General features: G+C 39.3%; 1 pseudogene; it reads left to right on the plus strand.

The window, feature by feature from the left end:
• Window positions 1–1,128: 1,128 nt before the first annotated feature.
• LOC138150706 (protein FAM136A pseudogene) lies at window positions 1,129–1,453 on the plus strand (annotated as a pseudogene).
• The last annotated feature ends 14,668 nt before the right edge of the window (window positions 1,454–16,121 follow it).

The raw sequence follows: 16,121 nt of genomic DNA on the forward strand, positions 1-16,121 counted from the left end.
CTATAATGAAGTTAGAATATTGGGGCTGGGGGCAGCTTTATTAGAATTCCATCACTGTGACAGGTACTTCTTTTCCCTTGGGTCCTGTTTCCCTACCATCAGAAATAAGAATTGTGCTACGAAGATCACTGGGCTGAGGCATGTGGGTGACTCAGTAAATAACATGTTGGACCTGGAGTCAGGAAGGCCTGTTTAGTAGCTATGTGACCCTTAACAAATCATTCAACTTCTGCCGGCCTCATTTTCCTCAACTGTACAATGGGATAATAATAGCATAGCCTCTCAGAGTTGCTATGAGGATGAAATGAAATAAAAATTTATAAAATGTTTGTATGGTAAATTACCTGGCACATAGTAGGAGCTTAATAAATGTTTATTCCTTTCCCCTTCCCTTTTGTGGACATCCGATGAGAAAATGGAGGCAAAAGCCTTAAAATTATATCTGTTGTTGTTCAGTAATTTCCAACTCCCCTATTTTGGGGTTTTCTTGGCAAAGATACTGGAGTGGTTTGCTATTTCCTCTACAACTCACTTTTACAGATAAGGAAATTGAGACAAATAGGGTTAAGTGACTTGCCCAGGATTACACAGTTGGTGTGTGTCTGAGGCCAGATTTGAACTCAGGAAGAGTCTTCTTAATTCCAAGCCCAGTGCACCACCTAGCGCCATAGAAATGTAACATTATCATTACTAATAAATAGATCTCAAACTTCCTTTAACATCTGACTTAAGTACTTATTGGATTGTCATCTCCCTGAGAGCAGGATTTTATTCATCCCTGTATCTTCCACAGTCCCATTGTAGGACCTGGGGGGAGTAAATTCAGCATAAATCATGGTCAGATTGGATTGAATATAGCCAGTTTCAGAGGACTCAGAAATCCGGTCTCTCTTCTTTAAGAAGTAGTAAGAAAGATGCTGTGTAAGAAACAAGGGACAGGCCAAAATGATCCTGGACCGAATCAGTCGCACACCTTGGCCACTTTTCCCTACAAAACAGGATAGAGGGAGCAGGGCAGGGAGTGGGGCTGGGGAACTGGGGGAGTCACAGCTGCTTCGGGTGCAGGGTGTGGTAAACACCATGGTGAAAGGGCTGGAGAGGGAGCATATGCACAAGATGTAGGGCACCATGATCCAAAGTAGTGCCAGATGCTATAAGGATACCCAGGCCTCCATGCAGCATGTTCATCAGCACACTGAGCGCTCCCATGCACCCTTGGCTCGGGCACAGGTCTTTGTAACCAGTGAACTGGGGAAATTCTAGGAGCGCCTGTCTTTGATGCACCATGAACTGCAATGACTAAGCTGAAGACTTAGTATATGCTGGGAGCAAGGAGCAGCAGATGAAAAGGCATTTAGAGTCTTGTGTGCCCAAAGATGTTGATGCCCACACACACCTCATCCCCACCATGATAAAGACGATGAAGCGTGCCCTGGCATCTATTGCAAAATAGAATCATTGTCAATAGTCATCTAGGGTGGGAGAATGGGTCTACTTGTAAAAGTGTGTGGAAATTTTTACCTTTCGGAGGAAATTTAAGAATGAAGAAATCAAGGCTGGTAGCAAGTTTAAGAATAACTTCATGGAAATTTTGCATCTGCCACTGGACTCTGTTGGTTCCATTATATGTTTTAGCCCATAGGAGAAGAAATAGAATAAACTGGTGCGGAGATCTGGATTGGAGGTAGTGTGGAGGGCTAATAGTACCCAGCCCATCCCTACAGTGAAGATGACCCTTAGTCTCGGAGCCCTTAATGTAATGGCTTTCAGCTGGGTCAAAGGTATTCCATTCCTAGAAGCTGGAATAACCCTTTGGGTTTATAGATATTAGCAACTCTTTTCCCCAACCCACCTCCCATCTGGTATCATCCCTGAAAGCCACCCACTTTCCTTTGGTACCAACTTCATGTCCACCTGACTGAGCCATCTCCCCCCGACCATAAAGGAGCAGCCATGAGTTCACTACTGATTGGAAAAAGAGGAGTACAGTTGTGCTTTTCTCCCCAGTACAAGAATCTGGCATTCAGGAGGAGTCTGAGGAAAGAGGGCTGCTCAGATTAGAGCACTGAACAGCTCCGGGGGATCTTTCCTTTGATGAAGACAGTGCTCATGCCGGCTTTCAGCTGGGACACCAAACAAACGCATAAAGGGGAAATCTCCCACCAGGCGTGTCAAGCTCTGCTCCCTTCACATTGGCTTCTCTTAGATTACCTTTTTTGACCTTCTGGAAGGTACTACAGGCAACACTTCAGTTGAAGAGTTTTTGGAGACTCATATAAAATGGTTTTGAGTTAAGGCCAAAGAAATCCTCTTTTTGCTTGCAGAACAATCTTACTTAATGGAATGGTAGATGACTGGTTTGGGAGAAAGTTAGTCTTCCCCAAAGTAGAAAAAGATGTGATACCTGACCCTGGTCCTGCTTCTTTGCCCTCTTCAACAGAAACAACTTGTTGAGAGGACCCTCCTAGGAAAGGAAAGGCTACAGAGACAACTTAAATTTCTGAGCTGTGAGCAGGTTGCAAGGAAGAGTTTTTCTCTACCCCAGAGTAAAGGAGGCAGCTGGTATCAATTATACAGTTATCAGAGTCAGTTAAAACTTTGAGCAACATGCTAGTACCAGGCATTGTGTTGGAAAAGATCTTGTTTTCTTTATAACAACTTCTTACTGAATGCAATTAATACAGCCTTCCTGTTTAGTGTTTCAAGGCTAGGTCATATTTTCCTAGTGGTTTGATTAAAGAATAGTTTGATTTCTTTTTTTTTTACTTCAGAGAAAAAAAAACACCAGGATAAAGGCCTCTTTTCATTCTCCCAGCGGCAAAGGGAAGATGGGACACCTTATATTCCAAATCACAGAGATATCCAAAATGGGCAAAAAGAAAGCTTGGCAAAGGGCTATTTTCACACCCAGGTTATTATATATGACAAATGCTGACCTTCTGTCTTATTGGTAGAGTTGTAGAGCACATTTTGTTAGAACCTCAAAGGACCTTGGAACACAGAAGATGGCAGAGTTTCCAGAGATGTGCTGGCTGAAATCAGCTCTTACCGGTTCTCTAGAGCTGATTGTTAAATTTTCAACATGAGCATTTACACCTTGGAAATCAGCAAATTCTACAAATCAAAGTTTGATTTACTGTTTTCTTAATTGTCTAGAGTTACGAAGTGATGAAGGAAGTGGTAATAATACAGATTAATTTGAAAATGGTTTTGTCAGCTCTCCCCCTTCCACCCAGAGAGCTGATTGTTAAATGTTTATCAGCATACCCTGGGTAGGAAGTAGTATTTGAACTCAGCTTCTCTGACTTTAGAGTCAGTAAGGGCAGTGCTCTTGGTACTTTTCTGGCTCCTAGGATTCATTCAGAGCTCAAATACCTGAGACTCATTGTATGGAAGAAAAGGCAAAGGTTATCTAATCCAACCCTTCCTAAGTGGGAGTCCCATGACCTGAGAAATGACCATTCAACCACTATTAGAAGACTTCCAGTCACAGTGAACTCATTAACTTTTTCAAGTAATTCATTCTTTTGTCCTACAGTTCTGAGAGTTAGAAAGTTGTTCCTCCTACTGAGTTAAAAATCTACTTCCCCAAAACCTGTCCCTAAAGTCTCTAAGACTAGGAATGTCTTTTGGTGGAGTACACCAAGTACTAGGCTTTGTCTCAGAAGACTTGAGTTTAAGCCCCAGATGTGCCTCTTACTAGCTCCATAACCTTAGGCAAACCCCTTTAACTCTCTGTGCCTCAGTTTCCTTATCTATAAAGTAGGGATTATAACCCTTTCCTTGCCATGAAGAATTGCCATGAGAAGGAGAAATGGATAATATACAAGGTACTTCACAAGTATGATCTAAATGTGGATTGTTCTGCAAAGACTGGAGAATTCAACAGCTATTAGTGCCTCTAAAAAGATGAATGTGATAGGTCCCTGCCCTCAAGGAACTTACAGTCTAGTAGAGAGATAAAACACATATACAATCACATGTAACTATAACAAATCAAATTCATTATAACTCATTATAAATGTAGGAGAGATCTATCCTGATTAATGAGGATGATTCTTGTAAAATCAGGAGATTTCCAAGTTGAAAAGTAACATTAGAATTTGCCTGGTCATCTCCCTCCCCTTCATGTTACCACTGAATGAACTGAAGTGGTGAGACTTTCCCAAGGTCATGTAGTAAAGAACAGAACTGGGATTTGAACTCAGGTCTTCCATCTTCATCCCAGTGGATCAGGGATAGATTCCTGAAGAAGATAGCAGCTGAGTTGAGTCCTAAAGAATTGGGAAGATTTCAACAGATTGGTGGGATTGGGAGGAAGAGAAGATTATTTAATAGATCTTACTATGTGCTGTGAAAGATACCAACTGGTTTAAGAAATGGTTGCATTCATCAGAGCCTCTTAGAGTAAATAGAATCTTTCTTAATTCTCAGTACCATGGGTCTCTGACAGAAGATACAGAAATAATTGGATATTACTGGTACACAAAATTCCTTTCACACAAGAAAAATCATTTTAATCTGGTGAAGCCTAAGTAAAATATTTGGGGGTCTTCTGGAATGTTATCCGAGTGATATTGATGGGCTAGAGGGATTGATCCATCTTCAGTCCAAAAGAATTGCATCTAGAGAAGAAATTCACCTCCATTTCACTATCCCCATCACATAGCGGAAAAAGCTGAATCAATCAAGGAATCAACAAGTATTTATTAAGCATCTTCTCTGGAAGGCACTGTTATAGGTACTAAGGATACAAGGACAAAGAATGAAACATAGTCAAGGTGCTTGGGTTTCAATCTTAGCACTGTCTCCTCACTAACCCTGGGAAAATAAAGCATTTCTTCTTTCTGAGCCTCAGTTTTCCCTCCTATAAAATGGGGATAATAACAACTTATATTCCCTGCCTCACAGAGATGAAAAGAAATCATTTTGTAAACCTTGAAATGCTACTGAAATTTGAGCTGTTACAAATGGTGATTATTTTGGGCTAAAGGGAACCCCCAGAAGACCAGAACCGTAGATAAATCTTGTTAATTTGGACTTAGGTGAGGTAGGAAAGGGTGGGGAGGAGGGCTGGGGTGGGGGGAGAAACACAGCTATGAATTAGTCACAAGTCTAATTATACAATGTTATTAAACTACATGCTATTTTATGACTTTTAGCACATAATGTAATTGGAACTATGATAAGTTATTCCCAGGTAGAAGGCCTTAGGGGACTCAGTTTGAGAATGATTTATCCTCACACTGAAACACCCAAACTGAATAGTGAGAACCGCCGCTCACATGGCAGCTTCAGCATCTCTGAGAAAACAGATCATTCTCAAGTGTTCTGAATACCGTTGGGTCCCTTCAGAGGACAGATATTCCCCATGTACATCTTGATTTATTCCAAGGAAAGGGCACTTAATATGAAATTATAGGATATGGCCTTAACTCCCACATTTGCATTTTTTAGCTGTGTCCAGGGGTGGGGAAACTGCAGCCTCAAGGCCACATATGGCCCTCTAGGGTCTCAAATGCGGCACTTTGACTGAATCCAAACTTCATAGAACAAATCCCCTTAATAAAAGCATTTGTTCAGTAAAACTTGGACTCAGTCAAAAGGCCTAAAGCCAATTTCCTCTTTTCCCTATTATCAGAATGTTTCTGGTTGGATCTTTAGATTTCATTTTTCCACCCTCCCTAGGCTGATTTCCCTTGTAGAACTCTAACCTATGAGATGCTCCCTCCTAAGTAGTCCATGCAGGCATTGGTCCTGGAATCAGGAAGATCTGAGTTCAAATTTTGGCTTCAGACACTTGCTAGCTGTGTGGCCTTGGGCAAGTCATTTAACCTCTCTCTGCTTCAGTTTCCTCAACTGTAAAATAGGGATAATGATAGTACTTACCCCACATCGCTATTGTGAGGATAAATTGAGATAACATTTGTAAAGTCCTTAGCACAGTACTTGGCACATGGTAGGCATTTAATAAATGTGTATCCCCCTTCTCCCTTTCCTTTATTCTTCCTCTGAATCCTTTTAAATCTGTTATCCCAAAATAGAATTTATACCTGATAATGCCTGACTTTCCTCTCCCTCCATGGAATGATCAGTTTCTTCCAAATTTCTCATCATTTTTACCCAAAAATACCTCCTTCTTGTTCATAAGAAATAGATCAGGATAGAATATTTCCCTCATTTTACTTCTACTTTTTGAAAGACGAAATTATTACTAAATTAAGGCAAGAAAGTATTCATTGTTTTACTCTTAGCAGAGAGACCTGCGGTAGTTAGATAGCTAATTGAAGGGCCTCATCACTATGATGTCATGTCTCCATTCCAGGCTGATCATCTGTTTCCCAAACTCTCCATCTATGTGCTTTCTGAACCACCAACCTGTAGTTTATTCTCTCCAACACATAATAACTGTTTTCGTTCCCATTGATTGGCCCCCAAATGCTTTATATCACGGTTCCTCCCTCTGCTTCCTATATTTCCTAAGAGTTTATCTTCTTTTTGTTTGTTGTTGTTTTGGTTTCTTCATCCCTCCCTCTCTCCTTCCTTCCTTTCTTCTTCCCTCCCTCCTTCCCTCCATCCCTCCTTTCCTCTCTCCTTCCTTCCTTCCTTCCTTCCTTCCTTCCTTCCTTCCTTCCTTCCTTCCTTCCTTCCTTCCTTCCTTCCTTCCTTCCTTCCTTCCTTCCTTCCTTCCTTCCTCTTGATTAGATCTCCCTACCTGATCCAGGCAGTGAACATACAGTGAACCCAATCCCCCTACTGACAATATGAGGAATCTAACCTGCTCCATTTTCAAACTAGACTAGTTTTTCCCCTACTTGGGCAGTCTGCTGGCCTTCTGATTCAGAGGCTAGCCATATTAATGTTGGATCAATATTTTCAGAATTCAAGAGCTTAAGAGACCTACCAGCTTCAGGTTCCAAGTAGCAGGGATTACAGATGTGTACTCCACATGCCTGGCATGAATATATCTCTTTAATATATGATACTAGTCACCCTATCTTTTAACTATCATGTTTCTTTTGGATAAGTTATGACTATCCAAAATCATCTATTAGGTATGGGTTTCATCCTACTATAATAAAATGTCTAATTCATTTATGTCTACCATAAAATCTCTAATTCATATTTTTGTTACCTGCAGTTTGTGTTGTAAAAGTGACTTTTGTTCATGTAAGCATTGGATCAGATAGCCTCCTAGGTCCTTCTAATTTTGAAATTCTATGATTTCTGAGTAACTTACCCATAGTCACAAAGATAGTAAGCAGCATAATCAGAAACTGAATGTGGGTTCTCTGAATCCAAATCCATTCCTCTTGCAATTATGCTGTGATGAGTTGGAAAGGGCTTGGGAGAGTAAAACATTCCATTAATAAGAGCCATTAATATTATTATTGTTTCAAATATCAATCATAATTTGCTTAGCAAACAGTATAAAAATACTAATGAAGACAAGGGAAAGGCCTATAGAAATACAATTTCAAAATGTTTTTGTTTTGTAAAAAACAAGGAAAAACTGAAAAGATTAAGGGTATCTTCTGCTCGTGGTTAGGCTAAGCAAATGTAATAACAATGTTGATATTTCTAAAACGAATTTACATACTTAACAAAATACCAATAGGCTATTTTTATACAATTAGATAAAGCTATAATAAGATTTATAAGAAAAGCAGATTAGCAAGGATAAAAAGAACTATGGAAAGAAGAACCAACAAATATAGTCTCTGTGAGGGGTTTGTCTGACCAGAATTTAAAATGAATTATAAAGTGATAATTATAAAAACTGTCTGGAAATGGGAAAAATAAACAGTAGATGACCAGAATAGAAGAGAGACCCCCCAAATTAGAATCTAATGTTTAAAAGAAACCAGTGATTGAAAAGATATTGTTGTTCAGTCATTCCAGTCATGTCGGACTCTTCGTGACCTCATTTGGCAAAGATACTGGAATGGTTTGCTATTTCCTTCTCCATGTCATTTTACAGATGAGGAAACTGAGGCAAACAAGGTCAGGTGACTTGCCCAGAGTCACATAGCTAGCGTCTGAGGTCATATTTGAACTGAGGAAGATAAGTCTTACTGACTCTACTTTGGCACTTTATCTACTGTACTCCCTACCTGCCCCAGTGATTGATAAACTCATGTCTAAAATATAGAGGGAATGAAAATTACTATTCAAAAAAATTTTGTTTTGCTTTTTGGAGGGGGGAAGGCAGGGCAATTGGGACTAAGTGACATGCCCAAGGTCACATAACTAGTTTTTGTGTTAAGTGTCTGAGGCCAGATTTGAACTCACGTCCTCCTGACTCCAGTGCCAGTGCTTTATTCACTTTTTATTTTTATTTTTATTTTATTATTCATTTTTTAATTGATGGAACCATATATCAAGTTACCAGGTGAAAAATCTAGCTGGATCAATTATATGAATTTATAAACAATTTAAAACTGAAAGAAAAAGGAAAAATATACAATCATTCAGACCCAGGACTTCTGTTATTATCTTTGTTTTTCTAGTGCCCAATACCATTGCCTTGAACTTAATAAGTGCTTAACAAATATGTATTGGGTTAAATTGAATATATCTGTCTCAACTCTGGAGAAAAGGGACATTTCCATCAATCAAAAAAAATGGAAGAAGTTATTGGCAACAAAAATCAATGAGGTTGATTATACAAAAATAAAATAACTTCACACATCAAAAATTATTCTCAAAGTAAATGAGGAATGTTGAGGAAAGTATGTACTAGTAAATATACTAGATAAAAGTCTAATGTGATACATATATAAAAGACTAATATACACTCCTCAATGAAGTTATGGTCAAAAATCTGATTGACAATTTTCACAGGTGAAATGAAGGCTTATGAACTTCATGAAACAATATTCAGACTACTGGATAATCAGAGAAACATAAAGGTGACATTAAGATATCATATTACACCCACGAGAATGGCAAAAAAAAATAGCAATAAAGGATAAGAAGTCAATATTGATGGAACTGGAGGGAAACAGGAACTACATTACATTTGCAACTCATGTAGCCACCATATGGCAATGAATGATGCTACCCCATAATCCACTAACTGGTGATGCTGTAGATCTGGGGCTTCTGGGATTGCTTTCAGCAGTCGTTTAGGAAAAAAGACTCTGAGCAACAGAGAAGCCAAGTTGAGCACAGAGTCAGCATTCGCCTTCCATCTTAGCACCACATGGAGGAGTACTGTAGGATCCTAATGTTCTGTTCCACAATTATCTCCTCTTGAAAGACTCTGATGAGGCAATGCAGTTGTTACTAAAGCTGATGATGAGGGTGTTTCCTGTGCTGATTGGACTATGTTTGGAGAGATAAGCCCATTGCTCATAAGAGACAATTTCCATCTCCCATGACTCCAAGTTGAGGAAAAGAAATCTCCTTAATTAATTGCCTCACTCCTCCAGAGATTTGTCTCAACTCTTCCCCAAAAAGGAAGGAGCTTAAAGTGGGCGGTACCATGCTGCTGCTAGGAATACTTAGTGTTGACCGCATATATCCAAAGCCAGTCCTCCCTTTCTTTTCCTCCCCAACACTATTCCCTTGTTATATAAAGAAAATAGAAACTGTTAATCCAAATTTCATGATTGGGGTTATTTGTGCCAGTAGAGATTGGGGAGAATAGGCAGTCTGGGAAAAGTGGAAAGCACATCCAGCTCCAGTATGAGGCATGGCAGTGGCAGAGAAATAATTCCCCTCCTTGAGAATGACTATTGCCTTTGTTTCACTCTGGGATAGTATTCCTTGGCCAGCTTGAAGTCGATTTGTGGGGGGAAAGAAGGTAAGCAGAAAGAAATAACATGAAGAGAATCAAGCCCCTAGAAATAGAAAAAATGTCAGCCAGTCTAACATCTTGGATGGGGAGTGCCTTTCCAAACATGGAGGTATGGATCCTCTTTTGAATCTTTTACTAATACGCATGTTGTTCTTCCTATATCTACCTACTTCTCTTTCCAACTTAAAAGTGGCTGAGAGTTAGCAGGCTGAGGAAATTTCCTTCAATATGCACCCATCACTAATATGTATATAATATGTGGGACCACCCTCACCCCCTACCTACATCTATGGATGTCTCTACATATGTACATAATTTAGTGGGTAGCTTTTTGGTAACGAGCCTCTCCAGACTTTGCTGAGCTGCTCCTCAGAGAGAAGGGATTGTGTTTCTGGTACTAAGCTTGGAACTTTTTCAGAAGGTAGATCCTGGCTGAGTTTATGTCCTACTGACACAACCTTAGTACACTCAGGATAACATCCATTCTATGATGAGAAATCAGAGGATGACTTTTGTGGAGATGTGAGGTCATTATACCAAAAAAAATCATCAGAAGGGAAAAGCAAGAATTTATCTAGACAAAAATGTGCTTTATTTCTGACAGGGAACAATCTATACATCCCAAAATTGGGGAATTACTGACTAAATTATTATATATTAACATTATGGAATATGGTGCAGTTAATATATGTGCACATATTTATTCATATGTCTTACATGTGTGTATACATATATACAGACATGTATGTATGTACACAAATTGTTGTAAAGCCAGATCTATAGGACTATAGGAATGATCACATGACAACTATAAAAAAGAGAAAATGGGGAAAGGATTTTCCCCCAAACAGATTCTGAAGGGAACACAGAGCAATTGCATGGTTTGTTTGTTGTTCATTTGTTTCTACATTATTAAAATGTTTGGCAGAACGTTATTGACTAAGGACACGGTAAATGTTTTATGTAAGATTTTATTCCCTATGTTGTACTTTTTTCCTCTTGTTGATGATTATTAAGTTTATAATAAAGTTATGTTTTTTTTTTTAATTTTTTTTTAAGGCTAAGGCAAACTTCATGATCTCACATTACTGCTGAGTCCATAATGATATGACCACAGGTCTAGTACTGGAAGAAACCTCAGAGGCCATGGAATCCAACTTGTTCATTTTAAAGATGGGGAAACTGAGTCTCAGAGAGGTGAAAGGTCTTGCCTGAAGTCACACAAATAGTCATGGGAAGCAGTGTGATTTGAACTCAGGTCAATTGATACCAGAGTCACTTTCCACTATACCACAGTTTACTACATGAATTTCTCTCTCTCTCTCTCTCTCTCTCTCTCTATATATATATATATATATATATATATATATATGTGTGTGTGTGTGTGTGTGTGTGTGTGTGTGTGTGTGTGTGTGTGTATGTGTATATATATATATATATATATATATATGTGAATCCCCCAACTCAGTGTGCTAATAGACCCACTATACATTTCTACTCCAAGCGCTTTGTAAATTGCATTCACTGCTGTCTTCCATCTTTAGCCTCAACCAGGATTCCTTCATGGTCAGATATGATCCTTTGTTTTCGTGCTTATCAATATCTCAAGGACTCTGGGGTCTCAATTGTACCATCTACAAAATGAAAGCGTTGGATCTGCTGATTTTCAAGGTCCATTCTGGCTCGAGAACCTATAATTAAAATCAACATGATTATGAGAAAATGTTCTCTCTTTATTAAAAATAACTGGGAAGCAAAATAATAATGACTCAAATCTGCAGAGCACTTAGACACTTTCTGTCCATTATCTCCCTGGCTCCTCCTCGGCATTAGTCCAGTAAGGGAATGATAGCTGACATTATTATTCACATTTTGCAGATGCAGAAAGTAAAGCCCAGAAAGACAAAGGAAATTGCCCCAAAGCCAGAAATTTAGAGGTGGAAGGAACCTTAGAAATCGTTTCACCTAAACTTTTTTATCTTGCAGATTATTAACAAACAAAAACTTAGACCGAGGGAGGGACAGTGACTTGCATGGGTCACATAGCTAGTAAATGGCTAAGTGAAGACTAAAACCAAATTCTTCTGAATCCAAGTTCAGAGCTCTTTCTACAGCACCACACAGCTAGTGAATGGCAGAGCTATGAACCCAACCCTCATGTTGACCAGACTAGGGCTGTTGACTAGTCCCCAAGTCTAATCTTCTTCCAAGGCTAGAAGATACCTCTTTAGATGGTCCAATTTGTATAAAGAAGAGTAGTGGGAGAAAAGACTAGAAATACCAGCTGTGGCCACAGGTCCTAGACATCCAGGCTTAATTATTGGAGCATAATTCTATAGGCCATGAGGCAACAGTGATAGTTTTTAAGCAGGGGGACTGATGTGTGCCACGTAATGCTTCAGAAAGATGGGTTTGTGATTGTACAGTTACTAAATCAATATATTCATTTACAAATTAATTTAATGAATATAAATGAACATATATTCACCAGGACGTCTAAAGTTTAGAAAGCACTTTCCTCATAACAGCTATACTGTCTAAACATAAGAACTAGGGAAAGTCACTTCAGCTCCCTGGTCTCAGTTTCCTTTTCTGCACAACGACAAGTTTGATAATGTCTAAGACTCCTTCAAGTTTTAAATCCTATAATCCTGCATATATAACCATAGGCTTAAACCTAAACCTGAGTTAAATGCCCTTTTCTCTATAGGATGTTGTCTAAACAACTGCAAACAGACATTAAAAATTAGTAGTGTCATTAGAGTGAGTCTGTTCTGACACACATTTGGAATGTGGGTGACAAATGAGAGGGTCATTAGACACAAAGAATGACTTGAAGGATTGTTCATTCGACTTCCATGGAAGAACAGTCTGCTGAAACAGTGGGGCTGTGGATAAACACCCATGGTTGTCCCCTGCTTGGACCATCAGATCCTGAAAGGAAGAGGAAATCGTCAAAGGCATCCACTGTTTGTGACTGGTGGAAGCTCCAGCTATAAAATGAGTCTCTCTTCAAGCTTTCACAGAAGCCAACAAAGACACCGGAGTGGTTTTGCCATTTCCTTCTCCAGCTTATTTTACAGATGAGGAACTGAGGCAAACTGGGTTATGTGACTTGCCCAGGGTCATACAGCCAGTGTCAGAGGCCAGATTTGAACTCAGAAAGATGAGTCTTCACTACTGCACTACTGAGCTGCCATTTTGGGAGATACAGTCCAACAATGAATCAGCCCTGGCTGCCAGCAGACAAGTGGCTTACACATTCAACACAAAAAAGGAAACAAGCATTTTCTAAGTGCCTACTATGTACCAGGCACTGTGCCAAGTGCTTTACAAATGTTCTCATTTGATCCTTACAACAGCACTGGGAGGTGGGTGCTTTGATTACCCCCAGTTTATAGTTGAGGAAACTGAGGCAGACAGAGGTTGAGTTTCCCAGGGCCATATAACTAACAAGTATTTGAGGCTGGATTTGAACCCAGGTCTTCTTACTCCAGTCCCAGAACTCTATCTACGGTGCCTCTTATGGCACCTTCATAACAACTTCGTAACAAGAGTTACGAAGATGGGGAGGTGAAGTCTCAGACAGAAGATCAAAATATAGACCTAGAAGAAACCCTACTTCAGTCCCTCATTTTACACAGAAGGGATCTAACCCTAATTCTAGAGCCCAGACTCTTCCCGGGTGATGCAGGTAGATGGCCAGGATTCAAACTCAGGTCTTTATCAAACCCAGGACTCTTTCCATGGTACCACCCTACCTCATACGTATATTACGCCAGAACTAGAGGGACTTTAAAACACAATATTGAGGCTAGAGGGGACCTTAGGATACACAATGTCAGAACTGGAGGGGCCTCAGTCTAGTCTGACTCCTTCATATTTAGAGTGTGGGAACTGAGACCAAATTTCCTAAAATAAGTGGTAAAGTCTCAACTCACAATTTTACCTTCTCATCACAAAGCTACTTTAGTCAATGGAAGCCTGAAATGCCTCAGTGGCAGTCAAGTTGTAAGGTGGCTGGAGGACAGTAGTTGGAGTCAGGAAGACTTGATTGGTTCTCAGGCTCAGACATTTAATGAGCTGGGTGACCTTTGGTCAGTCACTTATTGTCTCTTTATCACAGTTTCCTCATCTGTCAAATGGGGATAAAAATCACACCTATTTTTTTCAGGAGTTTTGTGAGAATTAAATGAGATAATATATATGTAAAGTATTCTGCAAATTATAAAGCCTATACAAATTATTAATTGTTATCAATCATTATCAGATAGCTTGGAGAGATTGAAGATATCTGTTGTTGTGAAAAGAGTGCTAGACCCTGAGTCAGGAAATTGGGATCTAAACCATGATTCACCATTTACTAGCTCTGAGACCCTGGATAACTCACTTCAACTTTCTGAACCTTAGTTTCCTCACTTGTTAAATGGAGATTACATTACTTACCCTGCCTAGTTTTGAGGAAAGCACTTTTCTACACCTTAGAATGCTACCTAAATGTGATTTTTTTTATTATCACATAAGCCAGAAAAAGTATAACAACAAATTAAAACCCTGGCTGACAGGGCTGATTTTGACAGACACCTCAAACAGCCAGGAACAAGAGTGGGAAGACAGAGAGAGAACATTTTTCTCTAAGTACATTTTATGGGCCCTGTGACTATTTGGGTAGTCTCATTAAAGTAGAGTTCCTGCATATGGGACTGAAATGATGAACCATGGGACAAAATGACGGTTTGGATGACGTCAACAGTTCTTAAAGTGTGGTCCAGGGACCATACTGGGAGTCTCTAAGACCATTTCAGAGGGTCTTGGAGCTCAAAGCTGTTTTCATAGATTTCATAATATGTTTGAATTTCTAGTATGGTAAATATGAATAGATGTAACCCACATAAACAAAAACACTTTGAGATCCTTCACAATTTTTTAAGAGTCTAAAAGCATCCTGCAAACAAAGAGTTCAAGAACCTTCAGGTCGGTTCCAGCTCTAAAATCCTAGGAACTTATAATGAAAAGAGTCCTATTAGAGGGCCTGAGTTCAGAACCCACCTCAAACATTTACTAGCTATGTGAATTTGGGTTTCAAGTCTCAGGGCCTCAGTTTCCCCATACTTATAATGAGGAAATTGGAATAGAAAACCTTTTTAAAAATCTTTTTACTGTAACATTCAGTAATTTCTATGGCTTGGTTATTTATCTCTTGGATTTGGTCACAATGGCTGTTCAAATCAACCCATGTGTCTTCATTAACCCTAGAAGTCATGCTGTGTTCAAATAGCCCTGAGGGACACAGGAGAAATCTACACTGTAATTTCTTCCCTCTAAGATCTCAGTTTCCTCATTTATCAAACGGGGATAAAAATAGTAACAATTTTATAGAAGTTTTATGAGGATTAAATGAGATTATATATGTTGGGGAGGGAAGGTCCAGGCCCAGGAAACAACAGGAAAGCCTAACATAATTAAGTTCCAAATGATGTGGAAAGGAGTATGAATTAAGTAAGAATTCAGAGGAAAGATGGAGTAATTCATTCATTTAACAATAATTTATTAAGCACTGGCTTAATAAATTAACTAAGAACCACATTAACCTCTGAAGGATACCATGGATTCAGAATACCTGGATTTTAGTAAAATATAATCAAGCCTCTCATGAGCTCTTTTAGGTGAGAATAGATGTGGGCTTGTTTAAACAACTGGTCAACTAATCACTATGCATTATGGATCAGACACTGTGCTAGGCACTGGGGAAGTAAAGACAAACATGGAAAAGTTCCTACCCACAGGGAGCTTATATTCTATCAGGGAGAACAACAGGTATGTGTATAAATATATACAAGAATATATCTGTAGGGGCAGCCAGGTAGCACAGTGAGTAAGAGCACTGGCTCCAGTGTTGGGATGACCTGGAGATCGAATCCCGGGCTCAGTCACTTAGCACCCACCCAGAAACACCTGGCCGTGTAACCTTGAGCAAGTTACTTAACCCCAATTGCTTAGGGGCGGCCAGGTGGCTCAGTGAGTAAGAGCACTGGCTCCAGTGTCGGGATGACCTGGATCAAATCTGGACTCAGATACTCAGCACCACACCCAGAAATAACTGGCTGTGTTACCTTGAGCAAGTTACTTAACCCCTATTGCTTTAAAAAAAAAAGAATATATCTGTGTACATGTATCTGTATGCATGTATATATCTGTATGCATGTATATATAGATATATTCTTGTATATATTTGTAGTCATACCTGTTGTCCTCCCTGATAGAATATAATAAAGAATAATACAATCAAGTATATATACACAAATGTGTATATATGCAC

Source organism: Petaurus breviceps, unplaced genomic scaffold (assembly GCF_028583685.1).
Source record: "Petaurus breviceps papuanus isolate PSGF00001 unplaced genomic scaffold, PetGlider_PUasm1.0 140, whole genome shotgun sequence".
Lineage (NCBI taxonomy): Eukaryota > Metazoa > Chordata > Mammalia > Diprotodontia > Petauridae > Petaurus > Petaurus breviceps.